Here is a 14,048-nt window from a genome sequence, read left to right as displayed (position 1 = left end):
TGAAATGCTGGGGCTGGTTTGCTGGTTCCTTTAGGAAATGTAGTAGAGTTAAAGAAGTATCTCCCAGATCCTCCTTGGAGAAAGAATTTACTGTCCAACTTCAGAAAGTACAGTTAGTAAATAATCTATAGTTATCAGTTCCTTCAGAGTCAGCCTCAATGATTCATGTTCCTGGAGGTGAAGCCTTTCTAGTATTCACTATTCACTCTAGAACTCCATGATGAACTGGAAGAGGGACTCAGTGGACCAGTTTCACAGTTTGACTTCTCTCTTTCCAACTATGGTGTTGTTGTTGTTGCTGTTGTGTTGTTGCTGTTGTTGTTTGGCTTCTTTTTATAGGTATTGGTCACAAATAAATAACTTGCACTTCACAGTTCAACTCCAGATATGATTCCAGAAAACTCAACTTGAGACTCCATTAAAATGTGAACAAGCTTGGTTTAGTTTACTGGAAGAGAAGATAGTATCTGGAGAATATATGAGCTATATCAGCTGAAGCTCTACTGGAACAACCAGCCCTAGCTAACTGGTTTTCTGATTGAAAACATATGAGTGAGCCCAGCTGAGATGAACAGAAGAATCACCCAACTTAGCCCAACCCAAACTGCTGACCTATGGTTTGTGCTTTGATTAATAGTTGTTTAAAAACAAAAACAAACAAACAAAACAAAACCCTACTTTGTTTTGTGGTAGTTTATTACAGAGGAGAGTTAACATAAAAAAGATTAATAATTAAAATTAAAGAGCTGCTGAACAAAATTTTAAACCATGCAACACCGATTTACTGACTTAAATATAAGTTGAAGTAGCAAAAGGGCCAAGGGCTTGAATCAAAAGGGTATGAGTTAAACAAGGAAGAGACCACTGGGCTCCCAACTGTCTACAAGCAGAAAGCACACTGGCACAGCTATTTAGTAGCAAATATGGACTATTTGTTAGGAAATATAAAGGAAGTCTTGGAGAAAAGAGTTTATAAACCTGAGAGCAGAGCCAAGAGATTTGAAGAATGTTTAATGGGGGAGGATTCCTAGAGAAAATTGGAGGGAAAAAAATGACACAGGAGTCATTTCCAGGGAGCCAAATCTATGCCTAATAAAGACAGATCATTTGTTACCAGAGAAGGTAGCCTTTATAATATGTGCCAGCTGGATTTCAGAATGCCAAGGAGCAGCAACTGTTAGAGGAATAGAAATGTCCATAGCAGATAACGCCCTGTCTCAACATTATATGTTGGGTGAGTCAGATGCAGAAGACATCTTTTTAGTTCATCAGTTTCTGTATTCAAGAAACATCCTTAATACATAATTAAAGTACATGAAATCCTGGACTTCAAGGCTGATACAACGGTTTTACTCAATTTATGGAGGTTTCTAGAATGGCAATAAGGAAACTTTTTATGTGGAACGACTGTGAATAATTTATGGCCAATGGTAAGACTGTTTAGTAGTTTGTAAAAATGGCTACAAAGGTTTTCTCTCCCTTGGTCCATGTCCTTCAGGAATAAGTTTTCATCATGACTTTAAGATTGGCCATGTTGCTGGATTTACCAATAGGATAATAAGCAAATGTAACACAAGCATATGCTTAAAATTGCTTGTGTTTTAGGGCAAGTTCACTTGTTGAATTTGGGAAACATGGCACCATATGAACAGCCTAACTTGTCGGCCAGTGAGAGATGTCATGGAACAAAGATGAATCCTGAACTGAGGCTGCCCTAGAACAACAGGCGCTTTCTTCCACAGCTGACTGGCAGCTGACAGCATAAATATGGGTGATTCAGCTGAGATGTGTAGAACTACCCAGCTGTACCAACCCAAATAACCACCCCACAAAATCTGTAGCCAAATACAGTATTTAAAACCAGTAGGTTTTGGGGTAGGTACACAGAAAGTTAACTAAATCAAATATAAAATATATCCTAAATTAATAGTTTCATGAACATTAAGCCCATAATATAGTGCAAAGGAAAATTTAAATTCAATAATGTAACACAACTGTTAAGCTGCTGTATTCATTAGTATTTCAGATTTAATTCCATTTCATCAAAGTTTAATTTTACTTGAGAATACAAACATATTATTATGACAATATATCACACTGATAGCTTAATTCATGAAAACATTCAAGTAACATGTATTTCAATTAATTATTATCATGATTGCTTATCAGCTCATGGGCATATGAGTCAATGATTTTTGATAATTCGATACTTTTAAAATATGAATTAGAATGTTTTATATAACTGTACTTCTCATTTTGAAGTAGTATATTCAATATTTAAGAATTTTCTGCTTCTTTAGAATAAGCAAAAAAAATCATCAAACTATCATGTCTGTTGAGAATAAAGAACTTGGGGGTGAGGGTTAAAACTATTGCTCAGTTATACAATTCCTTTATGTGCCAGCAACAGCTGGGCAATCCACTTTCCGTCAAAACTATCTACAGTAAGAAGCTTGCCCACGGCCAAGTCAATAATTATAGAATCAAATGGTTCATCAACTTTCTTCCAAGGTTTAATTTGGCACACAGTACTTTGAAAAATAAAACCATTATAAAATATTATTATGACTCCTGAATTTAATATCCAGCTAGTGTTTCTGACTTAGGTGGAATAAATTGAAATCCTTTCATTAATATGTTAATGGAATCATTGTAAAATTGAACTTTGATAGTAATCCCCTTGGAATTGCTTATGTTATATTGCTGAGTTTCCTATGATTTTAAACAGATGATGCTTGTCTTGCGACCTTAAAACATCAATGCAAGGTTCTGTGTCAATTTCCTGACAACAAAATAAGTTTTAATCTGATTATTCTTGATTTGAAGATTTGCTAATATTCTTGTTTAATTTGTGAAGAGTAGGTTTTAGTAGAATGTTTCATAGATATCCTATTATAGGAAATAAATGTGATCTTATAAGTATTCCTGAGGTGGCATCATACCTAAGTATGTGGTTTGTAGATATTGGTGAGTTAAAACAAAAATTCAGATGTCCAAAGAATCATGTTGGTAACATTGTATGCTCAGTAAAAGCTAGGCGGACCAGGATTTCTGAACAACCATTCAGAAGGAATTCATGATGCAATCATGTAAATAAATATATTGGATACTATAAAACAAACAGTGGTCCTTTTCCATATAAAAGCTGAATAAAGCATTTTGAAATAACATCTTGTCTATGGACCTCTAGAAAGATAATTTTTAGTCCTCAAAGAAGTAGGAATTATGTTACCAAAAACATAAAAATAGTCTCAAAAGTACTTGTTCAAAATGTAAATTTCTATTCCACTCCTCCTTTTCCATATGAATCAGAAGTAGGGGTAAAAATATGGATTTCCAGCAAGTGCTATAACTAAGTGGTTCTCAAAGTATTTCTGTAATATAGAGCATTTACTATGAAAATATTTTTATATTGATATACTATTGCTTATTAAATCTCATTGACAGTCATGCAAGTACCTTTCAATATCATTTATTTTATTGCTCAAAATAATCATATGAAATAGATATACCTATGTTATAGCTGTAGAAACTGCAGTTGAAAAATTAAACAATTAACCCAAATCACACAGATATCAAAGAATAAAGCCAAGGAAGTAATTCTGATATATCTGACTTCAATGGTAATGATAATGATTTTTTAATTAAATGCCCTAATATTTTACTTTGATTCTTCAGGTCTTTAGGGCTAAAATAACCAAACTCAGATAATGAAGGCTACTATAAATGTTGCCATTATGTATAGATACTTAGAAATGGATTGTATGATGAATAGACATAGAAAATAGAAGGAATCACTATGAGAAATTTAGTGATATCTGACTTTAAGCAACTGCATTTCTTTAAAGCCAGTTTTAAATTATTATCATTTTTCCATATTCCAAAGTTCAAGAAAACCATGGAAAATATCATAAAATACCACATATATATATGTGTGTGTGTGTATATATATATATATATTTATGTGTGTGTGCATGTATCTGATATTAAATATATATAGCATAGTGTATAAATAATATTAAATACATATATACATGTATATATAGTATTAAAAGTCAATAAGGTAGGTGAAATAATTAATAAGTGCTGATAGGCCAGAATATGTTAAGATTCTTAGATAAACAAAACATTTATGATATATTCATCATAGGCACCTGGACGGCTCAGTTGGTTAAGCATTTGCCTTTGGGTCAGGTATGATCCTGTCTGGGATCCAGCCCCACACTGGGCTCTCTGCCCACTGGGGAGCCTGCTTCTCCCTGTCCTTCTGCTGCTCCCCCTGCTTATGCTCTCTTACACTCTCTCTGTCAAATAAATAAAATCTTTTTAAAAATGTTTAAATAAATCTAAAAAAAGAAAAATTCATCACATTATTGATGGATGTACTTTCCACATTTTTTCCCTTGGGATATCTTGGTTTTGTTTTGTTACCAGTTTGGTTTCATAGATTTAGTTGAAAAGTGTTTCCTCTTTTACTTTTTAGAAGGTTTGTGAAAAGTGCATGATAATTCTTCATTAAACATTTATAAAATTTACAGTGAAGGCATCAGATTGTAGGCTATTCCGGGTTTTGGAGATTTCCTTTTTTATTACTAATCAATCTCTTTTGTTGTTATAGGTCTATTCATATTCTCAGTTTGTTTTTAGTAAGATTTGGTAGTCTGAATTGACATTTTTTCATTTCATTAAAGTTATGTAATCCCATATTAAAGTATTCATGGTATTCCCTGTAATCATATTTCTGTAAGATCTGTAATAATGTTCTTTCAACCTTGATTTTAGTAATCTGATTCTTCTCTAATTTTTCTCAGGACACCTGGGTGGCTCAGCGGTTGAGCATCTGCCTTCAGCTCAGGGCATGATCCTAGGATCCAGGATAGAGTCCCACATTAGGCTTCTAGCAGGAAGACTGCTTCTCCCTTTGCCTGTGTCTCTGCATCTGTGTGCCTCTGTCTCATGAATAAATAAATTAAATGGTCAGCTAAATGTCAGTTGTGATGAGCTTTTTGGTTTCATCGGGTTTCTCTATTGTTTTTCTACCCCCTATTTCATTTACTTCTGTTCTAATCTTTATTATTTCCTTCTTTCTGCTTGCTTTTAGTTTGTTTTTATTCTCCTAGTTTCTCAGAGTATAAACTTAGGTTAGTTGATATTTTTCCCTTTTAAAATAGAGACTTTTATAAGTAATAATGAGTGTTTAAAGAAGTTGTACTCCACAAATTATGGTATGCTGTATTTCATTTTAATTTGCCTCTAATTATTATTGAAATTCTCTTGGACTTGTTGGATTCATTGCTTATTTAGGAGATTTTACTTCTCCCTTTTTAAAAAATTTTCCCTCTAGTTTTAATTTCCCAAATTTCTGCTACTGTTTATAGATTTCATTGCATTATGTTGGAGAACATACTTTGTATGATTTAAACAGTTTTGAAATAATGAGATTTGTTTTATAGTCTAACATATGGAATACCTAGAAATACCACATGCACTTGAGAAGAATGCACATTTTGTTGTCATGAGTGGAGTGTTCTATAGTTGTATGCCCATAAATACTACAATTTCATAGTATTGTTCAAATCCTCTATGTTTTCCTTATTGATCTTTTGACTAGTTGTCCTAGTCATTAAGGAAAATGGAACACTGAATTCTTCAATTCTTATTATTGTGTTGCCTATTTTTCCTATTAATTCTTGTTTCAGTACTTATTGGTAGGTGCATATATATTTATAATTTTCTATCTTCCTGATATATTAACACTTTCATAATTTTATAAAATGTCCTTTTTGTTTCCAATTATATTTTTTTACTAAAGTTTGCTTTGTCTGATATTAGTATATCCAATCCAGCTCTTTTGATTACTGCTTGCATGTATATCTTTCTGTTCCATTACAATAGAATCAATCCATTTTCATTCTATTTGTTTTTCATTTACTTCAACCAATTTGGGTCTTTGAATCTAAAGTGTACTTCTCAGCACATAGTTGAATCACAATTTTTTAGACATGTATATCAATCTCTCCCTTTTGAATGAAATTTCTAATCCATTTTCATTGAGCATAATTATTGATATGCTAGGAGTTATGTCTTTCATTTTGCAAGTTGTTTTCTATTTGTGTTACTTTCTTGGGTCCTCTGCTTTTATATTACTGTTTTCTTTGTGTTAAATATATATTCTTAGCATACCTTTTAATTTTTTGTTTTTGTTGAATAAATGTGTACCAGATTGCTGCATGCCTTCAGTTAATTTACAGAGTTCTAAAAAAAATAAAAATAAAAATAAAAAAAAAACTTATTTTGACTTTTTAAGAATTTTTGGCTAGCTTTCTCATTCCTTTTATGGAACTTAGAATTTTTAGAGGTCTTTGCTATTCTTTCTGATGTCATCCCTGTGAACCATTTTTGATTGACATATTAGAGCTATCTTAATGACTATAAATTAAAAAAAAAACAACATAAAAGTGAGTCCACACAAGTGATTAATTTATCTGTTATAATTTTTTAAGGGCACAGTTTCTGTCACATTAACTATCAAATTCATATTTGAAGTCTTCTGTAATAATAAAACTGGTTTATAAAAGTCCCAAGGCAAAATCATCTAGCTCTAAGTAATTGCTCTAATTATAAACATTAGTACTTCTCCGTTAAATATCTGATTTTTTATATCAATTTCAAATTAGATTATCTGCTGTTCACTAAATCAAATATCAAATTACTCAGGCAGAATATTATAATTTCTGTGTCCCAAAATGTATCAAAGAAACTTGGAGAAATATTTTTAATGTTTTTAAAATACCTAAAACTATATAAAAATGAATCTTAAGTGAAAAAATGTGGCATGTATATTTCTTCAGTTCATTATCTTATTGTAGTTTTATGAATAAGTTTGTAAAGTCATCTAATCCAAATTTCTATTATCTCATTAACAGATGGCAACTCAAATTTTATTTGGATACTTATTAATAAAACACAATTCATGAAGTGGTTTGGGAAGCTCTAATTATTATCATTTTTTCTCAGCTAAATGAAAGTCTAATTATTTGAAATTTATATTTTAGCTCCTGCCTGAATTCTGGAATAAAACAAAACAAATATGTTACTCTTTCTCCAAAGAAGAACCTCACATAATGAATATAATGAAAATATTGTACTTACACTTCCTTCAAGTGAATGAATTATAAAAATAATCCCAAAAATTGTAAAGTCTTTTGTGTTCTTCTGTTGAAGTGTTAGAAAATTAATTTGGCAGAGCAGTACTGAAAATCTTTTCTGAAAAATCACTGGACTGTGAGTGGTCAAGATGTCTGCGTACTCCTTACTATTCCTTCTATCAAGAAGTGAATTAATTTCCATTCAATTTTGGCTATCCTTAGTGATTTTCTTTACCTTTTACCAAACAGAAGTGATATTCTGGAACTTCTGATAATAGATCCCAAGAAATGCTATAGTTTCTACTCAAGCCCCTCAGGATGCTCTTTCTCATTATGTTCCTTTTAGAATATTACCTCTCAAAACTTAGCTACCATGCTGTAGACACCCAAGCCACATGAAAAGACCATGTGTAGGTGTGTGTGTGTGTGTGTGTGTGTGTGTGTGTGTGTGTGTGTCTAAACTCCAGCTGAACTCCTAGTCAATATCCAGTATCACCTGTCGGTCATATTCGTGGCAGTGGGACTCCCTGGAAATCTACATTGGTTGAGTCATTAATGACTAAAGCCTCAACACCATGGGACACAATCAGATGAAGAATGTGAGGCAAGAATCCTCAGCTAAATCTGTCCATCTCAAGGATCATGAAAAGTAAAGATTAACTGTTTTAAGCCATTAGGTTTGGAGATTGTGGGTTTTTTGTTTTGCTTTGTTTTGTTTTTTGCTTGTTTTCCTGAACATGAAATAATAGAAACAGAAAAATAGTCCATTGTTCTGGATAGAATTTACATATTAATGCAGGCTCCTTATATTGACTTATGCATTGTACTCCTGGCTAATTTTAAACATGCACTCAAATTCCTAAATGAAATTTTTAACCAAACCACTAAACACTAAACTAAGTCTTACAGATTTTTTTTATTTTGGGGAAGAAAAAAAGCAAAACACTACTACATTGTAAAGTTAGGTCTTATTTATCAAATTACTATTTATTAAATTAATATTGCATAAAGTATTTATTTTGAATGAAAAATAATTTCATATTTGTCAGGAATTATTAAACACTATTTAATGTTTGGCTTTAAAACCCTCTATTTAAAGCCTCAAATACTGAATATGAAAAATTAAGGATTATTTTACACCTCATATTGGAGAAAATAATGAGTATTAGGGACAGAACAAATAATTGAGTAACATGAAACTGTCTTATGAGTGTATAAAGTGAACATTCAAAGAATAGGAAATATTTATAATAAATTATCTCTACAACTATTAAATCTATGACTATTCTCGCTCAAATTCTAGATAATAATTTGCTTTCATCTTTTTTTCTATTTCTCCTGACAATATTGACTTTGATATCAAAGTTCTCTTTTGGTCACTAGAATATATTATCCATCATTTTTAACATGAGGATAACAAAGAAAACTAATATGGTGAGAAGAACCAAAAGAAACAATTAAAATTCCACGAAGCTATTTGTAGATTTAATATATTATAGCCAGCTTTATAAAGTTCATTACATGACTTCTTTTAACATTTCAATGCCTCTTTATAAGGAGTTCAAAAAAAGGTGTATCTTAAAAAAATAGCAATTTGTAAAATATACTATCATTATAGAATTCTTTCTCTATTTAAAATTTGCCTATGGGATGCCTGGGTGGCTCAGCGGTTGAGCATCTGCCTTCAGCTCAGGGCGTGATCCTGGAGTTCCAGGATCAAGTCCCGCATCGGGTTCCCTGCATGGATCCTGCTTCTCCCTCTGCCTATATCTCTGTCTCTCTGTCTCTCTCTCTCTCTCTGTGTCTCTCATGAATAAACAAATAAAATCTTTAAAAATAAATAAATAAATAGATAGATAGATAGATGATAGATAAAATTTGCTTGTGTTTAGCCTACTTATATATTTTATGTGAAATTTGATTTTAGTTTAGAAAGTAATTCTCTAATATAATTTCCTAAACTTAACTACAAGCAAATATCAAATTATTTCAGATTCCAAAATACCATTATTACTAACATATTGAGTGTCTTTTTCTTTTTCTTTTCTAATGACCATAAAATGACTACGTTTGGGCAAAGCTTACATTAGGAAAGGGACATTAGTATAGACTAGTGGTGAACTCCTTTTGGGCAAACTGATATGCTGTTGTTGGTTCTATATAGAATGTATAGTTGGAATATATTCATTATCTATTTCTGTCCCATAAATCCTGGGGATGGAGTAATCTATAGATTGGAAAGAGGTAGAGAAGTACTAGTACTTTTGAGTCTGCACAATTTTAAGATTCCTTTGAGTTAAATGTCTCTGTGATTGATGCCTTGATATTTGGAGCCTCTGGGAAAAGGAGTCCCTTAGGATGTTGTACTCATCACCTCTCTGACACAGCTATCAGGAAAAACCCATCAGAAGAGCATATTACTACTGGACTCTTACTGAAATTTAATATCTCATTCATGGAAACGATGTAATTCACTTATCTGATGTTTCCATTTTGGGAGAGTCAACTCAGACTCAGTAACTATAACAATATTAGAAGTTTCCCTGCCCAAAGCCTCACTTTTATCAAACGGAAATAGTATATTTAAGAGCTGACATATACACTATAGCACTTAGGTTTTAGATAAAAACACTGAATATACATTTCTGAAAGAAGATATTCAAGACTAGTCAAAACTCAAGTCAAGGATCTCTTGGCTTCTCTTTCCTTCCAGTTTCCATTTATTGGGGAGGCTTTTTTGGTTAAAAGTTTGAATACTAGGGAATTTATTTCAAGACTACTACACTAAAGGTAGAGTACTATGAAATAAGATGTCATTAAGGATCCTACAGCTTCCAAATCTTCACTCTAAAGTCACCACAGGAGGGAGGGGGCAAGATGTCGGAAGAGAAGGGTCCCCAAGTCACCTGTCCCCACCAAATTACCTAGATAACTTTCAAATCATCCTAAAAACCTACGAATTCGACCTAAGATTTAAAGAGAGAACAGATGGAATACTACAGTGAGAAGAGTTCACGCTTCTATCAAGTACAACTTGTTTTTGACCACTCTGCACTGAGCAAAATGACTAGAAGGAAAAACTCACCTCCAAAGAATCAGAAACAGTCCTTTCTCCCAGATAGTTACAAAATTGGGATTACAATTCAATGTCAGAAAGACAATTCAGGGGCAGCCCTGGTGGCGCAGCGGTTTAGCGCCGCCTGCAGCCCGGGGTGTGGTCCTGGAGACCCCGGATCAAGTCCCACATCAGGCTTGTTGCATGGAGTCTGCTTCTCCCTCTGCCTGTGTCTCTGCATCTCTCTCTCTCTCTCTCTCTCTGTGCCTCTATGAATAAATAAATAAAATCTTTAAAAAAAAAAAAAAAGAAAGAAAGACAATTCAGAAGCAGTATTATAAAACTACTGGTGGCTCTAGAAAGAAGCATAAAGGATTCAAGAGACTTCATGACTGCAGAATTTAGATCTAATAAGGCCGAAATTAAAAATCAATTAAATGAGATGTAATCCAAACTAGAGACCCTAAAGACGAGGGTTAATGAGGTAGAAGAATGACTCAGTGACATAGGAGACAAGGCAAGGAAGAAAACTGAGGAAAAAGAGAAAATCAATGAAAAGATCATGAGAATAGGTAAAGGGAAATAAATGACAGCCTCAGAAAGAAAAATCTATGTTTAATTGGGGTTCCTGAGGATGCCGAAAAGGACAGAGGTCCAGAATATGTATTTGAACAAATCATAGCTGAGAACTTCCCTAATTTGGGGAGGGAAACAGGCATTCAGATCCAGGAGATAGAGAGATCCCCCCTAAAATCAATATAAACCGCTAAACACCTTGACATTTAATAGTGAAACTTGCAAATTCCAAAGATAAAAAGAAGATCCTTAAAGCAGCAAGAGACAAGAAATCTCTAACTTTCATGGGGAGAAAGATTAACAGCAGACCTCTCCACAGAGACCTAGCAGGCCAGAAAGGGCTGGCAGGATATATTCAGGGTCCTAAATAAGAAGAACATGCAGCCAAGAATACTTTATCCAGCAAGCCTCTCGTTTAGATTAGGAGAGATAAAGAGCTTCCAAGATAGGCAGAAACTGAAAGAATATGTGACCATGAAGCCAGCTCTGCAAGAAATACTAACGGGATTCTCTGCAAGAAATACTAAGGAGGAAGTCCAAGGGAAAAATCTACAAAAACAGGGACTGAATAGGTTATCATGATGACACTAAACTCATATCTTTCAATAGTAACTCTGAACGTGAATGGGCTCAAGGACCCCATCAAAAGGGGCAGGGTTTCAGACAGGATAAAAAAGCAAGACCCATCTATTTGCTGTCTACAAGAGACTCATATTAGACAGGATACCTACAACCTGAAAATAAAAGGTTGGAGAACCATGTACCATTCAAATGGTCCTCAAAAGAAAGCAGGGGTAGCCATCCTTATATCAGATAAAGTTTATCCCGAAGACTGTGGTGAGAGATGAAGAGGGACACTATCTCATACTTAAAGGATCTATCCAACAAGAGGACCTAACAATCATGAATATCTATGCCCCGAATGTGGGAGCTGCCAAGTATATCAATCAATCAATAACCAAAGTTAAGACATACTTAGATAATAATACACTTATACTTGGTGACTTGAATGTAGCACTTTCTACAATCGACAGGTTTTCTAAGCACAATATTTCCAAAGGAACAAGAGCTTTAAATAATACACTGGACCAGATGGATTTCACAGATATTTACAGAACTTTACATACAAACGCAACTGAATACACATTCTTCTCAAGTGCACATGGAACTTTCTCCAGAATAGACTACATACTGGGTCACAAATCAGGTCTTAACCAATACCAAAAGATTGGGATTGTCCCCTGCATATTTTCAGACCATAATGCTTTGAAACTTGAACTCAGTAACAAGAAGAAACTTGGAAGAATTTCAAACACATGGAGGTTAAAGAGCATCCTGCTAAAAGATGAAAGAGTAAACAGGAAATAAGAGGAGAATTAAAAAGATTCATGGAAACTAATGAGAGAGAAGATACAACCCGTCAAAATCTTTGGGATACAGCTAAAGCAGTCCTGAGGGAGAAATACATCACAATACAAGCATCCATCCAAAAGCTGGAAAGACTCGAATACAAAAGCTAACGTTCACCTAAAGGAGCTGGAGAAAAAACAGCAAATAGATCCTACACCCAGCAGAAGAAGAGAATTAGTAAAGATTCAAGCAGAACTCAATGAAATAGAGACCAGAAGAACTGTGGAAAATATTAACAAAACCAGGAGTTGGTTCTTTGAAAGAATTAATAAAATAGATAAACCATTAGCCAGCCTTATTAAAAAGAAGAGAGAAAAGACTCAATTTAATAAAATCATTAATGAGATAGGAGAGATCACCACCAACACCAAGAATATACAAAGGATTTTAGAAACATACTATGAGCAGCTATATGCCAATAAATTAGGCAATCTAGAAGAAATGGATGCATTTCTGGAAAACCACAAACTACCACAACTTGAACAGGAAGAAATAGAAAACCTGAATAGGCCAATAACCAGGGAGGAAATTGAAGCAGTCATAAAAAACCATCCAAGACACAAAAGTCCAGGGCCAGATGGTTTCCCAGGGGCATTCTATCAAACATTTAAAGAAGAAACCATACCTATTCTACTAAAGCTGTTCTGAAAGATAGAAAGAGATGGAGTACTTCCAAACTCGTTCTAGGAGGCCAGCATCACCTTAATTCCAAAACCAAAGACCCCACCAAAAAGGAGAATTATAGACCAATATCCTTGATGAACATGGATGCAAAAATTCTCAACATGATAGTAGCCAATAGGATCCAACAATGCATTAAGAATATTATTCACCATGACCAAGTGGGATTTATCCCCGGGACACAAGGCTGGTTCAACACTTGTAAAGCAATCAACGTGATTGATCAGATCAGCAAGAGAAAAAACAAGGACCATATGATCCTCTCAATAGATATGGAGAAAGAATTTGACAAAATACAGCATCCATTCCTGACCAAAACTCTTCAGAGTGTAGGGATAGAGGGAACATTCCTCAACATCTTAAAAGCCATCTACGAAAAACCCACAGCAAATATCATTCTCAATGGGGAAGCACTGGGAGCCTTTCCCCTAAGATCAGGAACAAGACAGGGATGTCCACTCTCACCACTGCTATTCAACATAGTACTGGAAGTCCTAGCCTCAGCAAACAAAAAGACATTAAAGGCATTCAAATTGGGAAAGAAGAAGTCAAACTCTCCCTCTTCACCGATGACATGATACTCTACATAGAAAACCCAAAAGACTCCACTCCAAGATTGCTAGAACTCATACAGCAATTTGGCAGTGTGGCAGGATACAAAATCAATGCCCAGAAGTCAGTGGCATTTCTATACACTAACAATGAGACTGAAGAAAGAGAAATTAAGGAGTCAATCCCATTTGCAATTGCACCCAAAAGCATATGATACCTAGTATAAACCTAACCAAAGAGGTAAAGGATCTATACCCTCAAAACTATAGAACACATCTGAAAGAAATTGAGGAAGACACAAAGAGATGGAAAAATATTCCATGCTCATGGATTGGCAGAATTAATATTGTGATAATGTCAATGTTACCCAGGGCAATATACACGTTTAATGCAATCCCTATCAAAATACCATGGACTTTCTTCAGAGAGTTGGAACAAATTATCTTAAGATTTGTGTGGAAGCAGAAAAGACCCCGAATAACCAGGGGAATTTTAAAAAAGAAAACCATATCTGGGGGCATCACAATGCCAGATTTCAGGTTGTACTACAAAGCTGTGGTCATCAAGACAGTGTGGTACTGGCACAAAAACAGACACATAGATCAATGGAACAGAATAGAGAATCC

At 34.0% G+C, this 14,048-nt stretch overlaps 2 long non-coding RNA genes across 7 annotated transcripts in view; one reads left to right on the top strand and one right to left on the bottom strand.

The window, feature by feature from the left end:
• Positions 1-4,976, top strand: part of LOC140623485 (uncharacterized) — a 50,262-nt gene extending 45,286 nt beyond the window's left edge. For both annotated transcript variants that reach the window (XR_012023095.1, XR_012023094.1), the window contains one exon: positions 4,812-4,976. This is a non-coding gene — a long non-coding RNA (uncharacterized lncRNA). The remainder of the gene's footprint in view (positions 1-4,811) is intronic.
• Positions 1-14,048, bottom strand: part of LOC140623484 (uncharacterized) — a 251,144-nt gene that overhangs the window by 189,286 nt on the left and 47,810 nt on the right. The gene's annotated exons all lie outside the window — the stretch shown is intronic.

Source organism: Canis lupus, chromosome 33, assembly GCF_048164855.1.
Source record: "Canis lupus baileyi chromosome 33, mCanLup2.hap1, whole genome shotgun sequence".
Lineage (NCBI taxonomy): Eukaryota > Metazoa > Chordata > Mammalia > Carnivora > Canidae > Canis > Canis lupus.
Note: the sequence above shows the minus strand (reverse complement) of the source record. Positions and strands in the feature narration are given on the sequence as shown.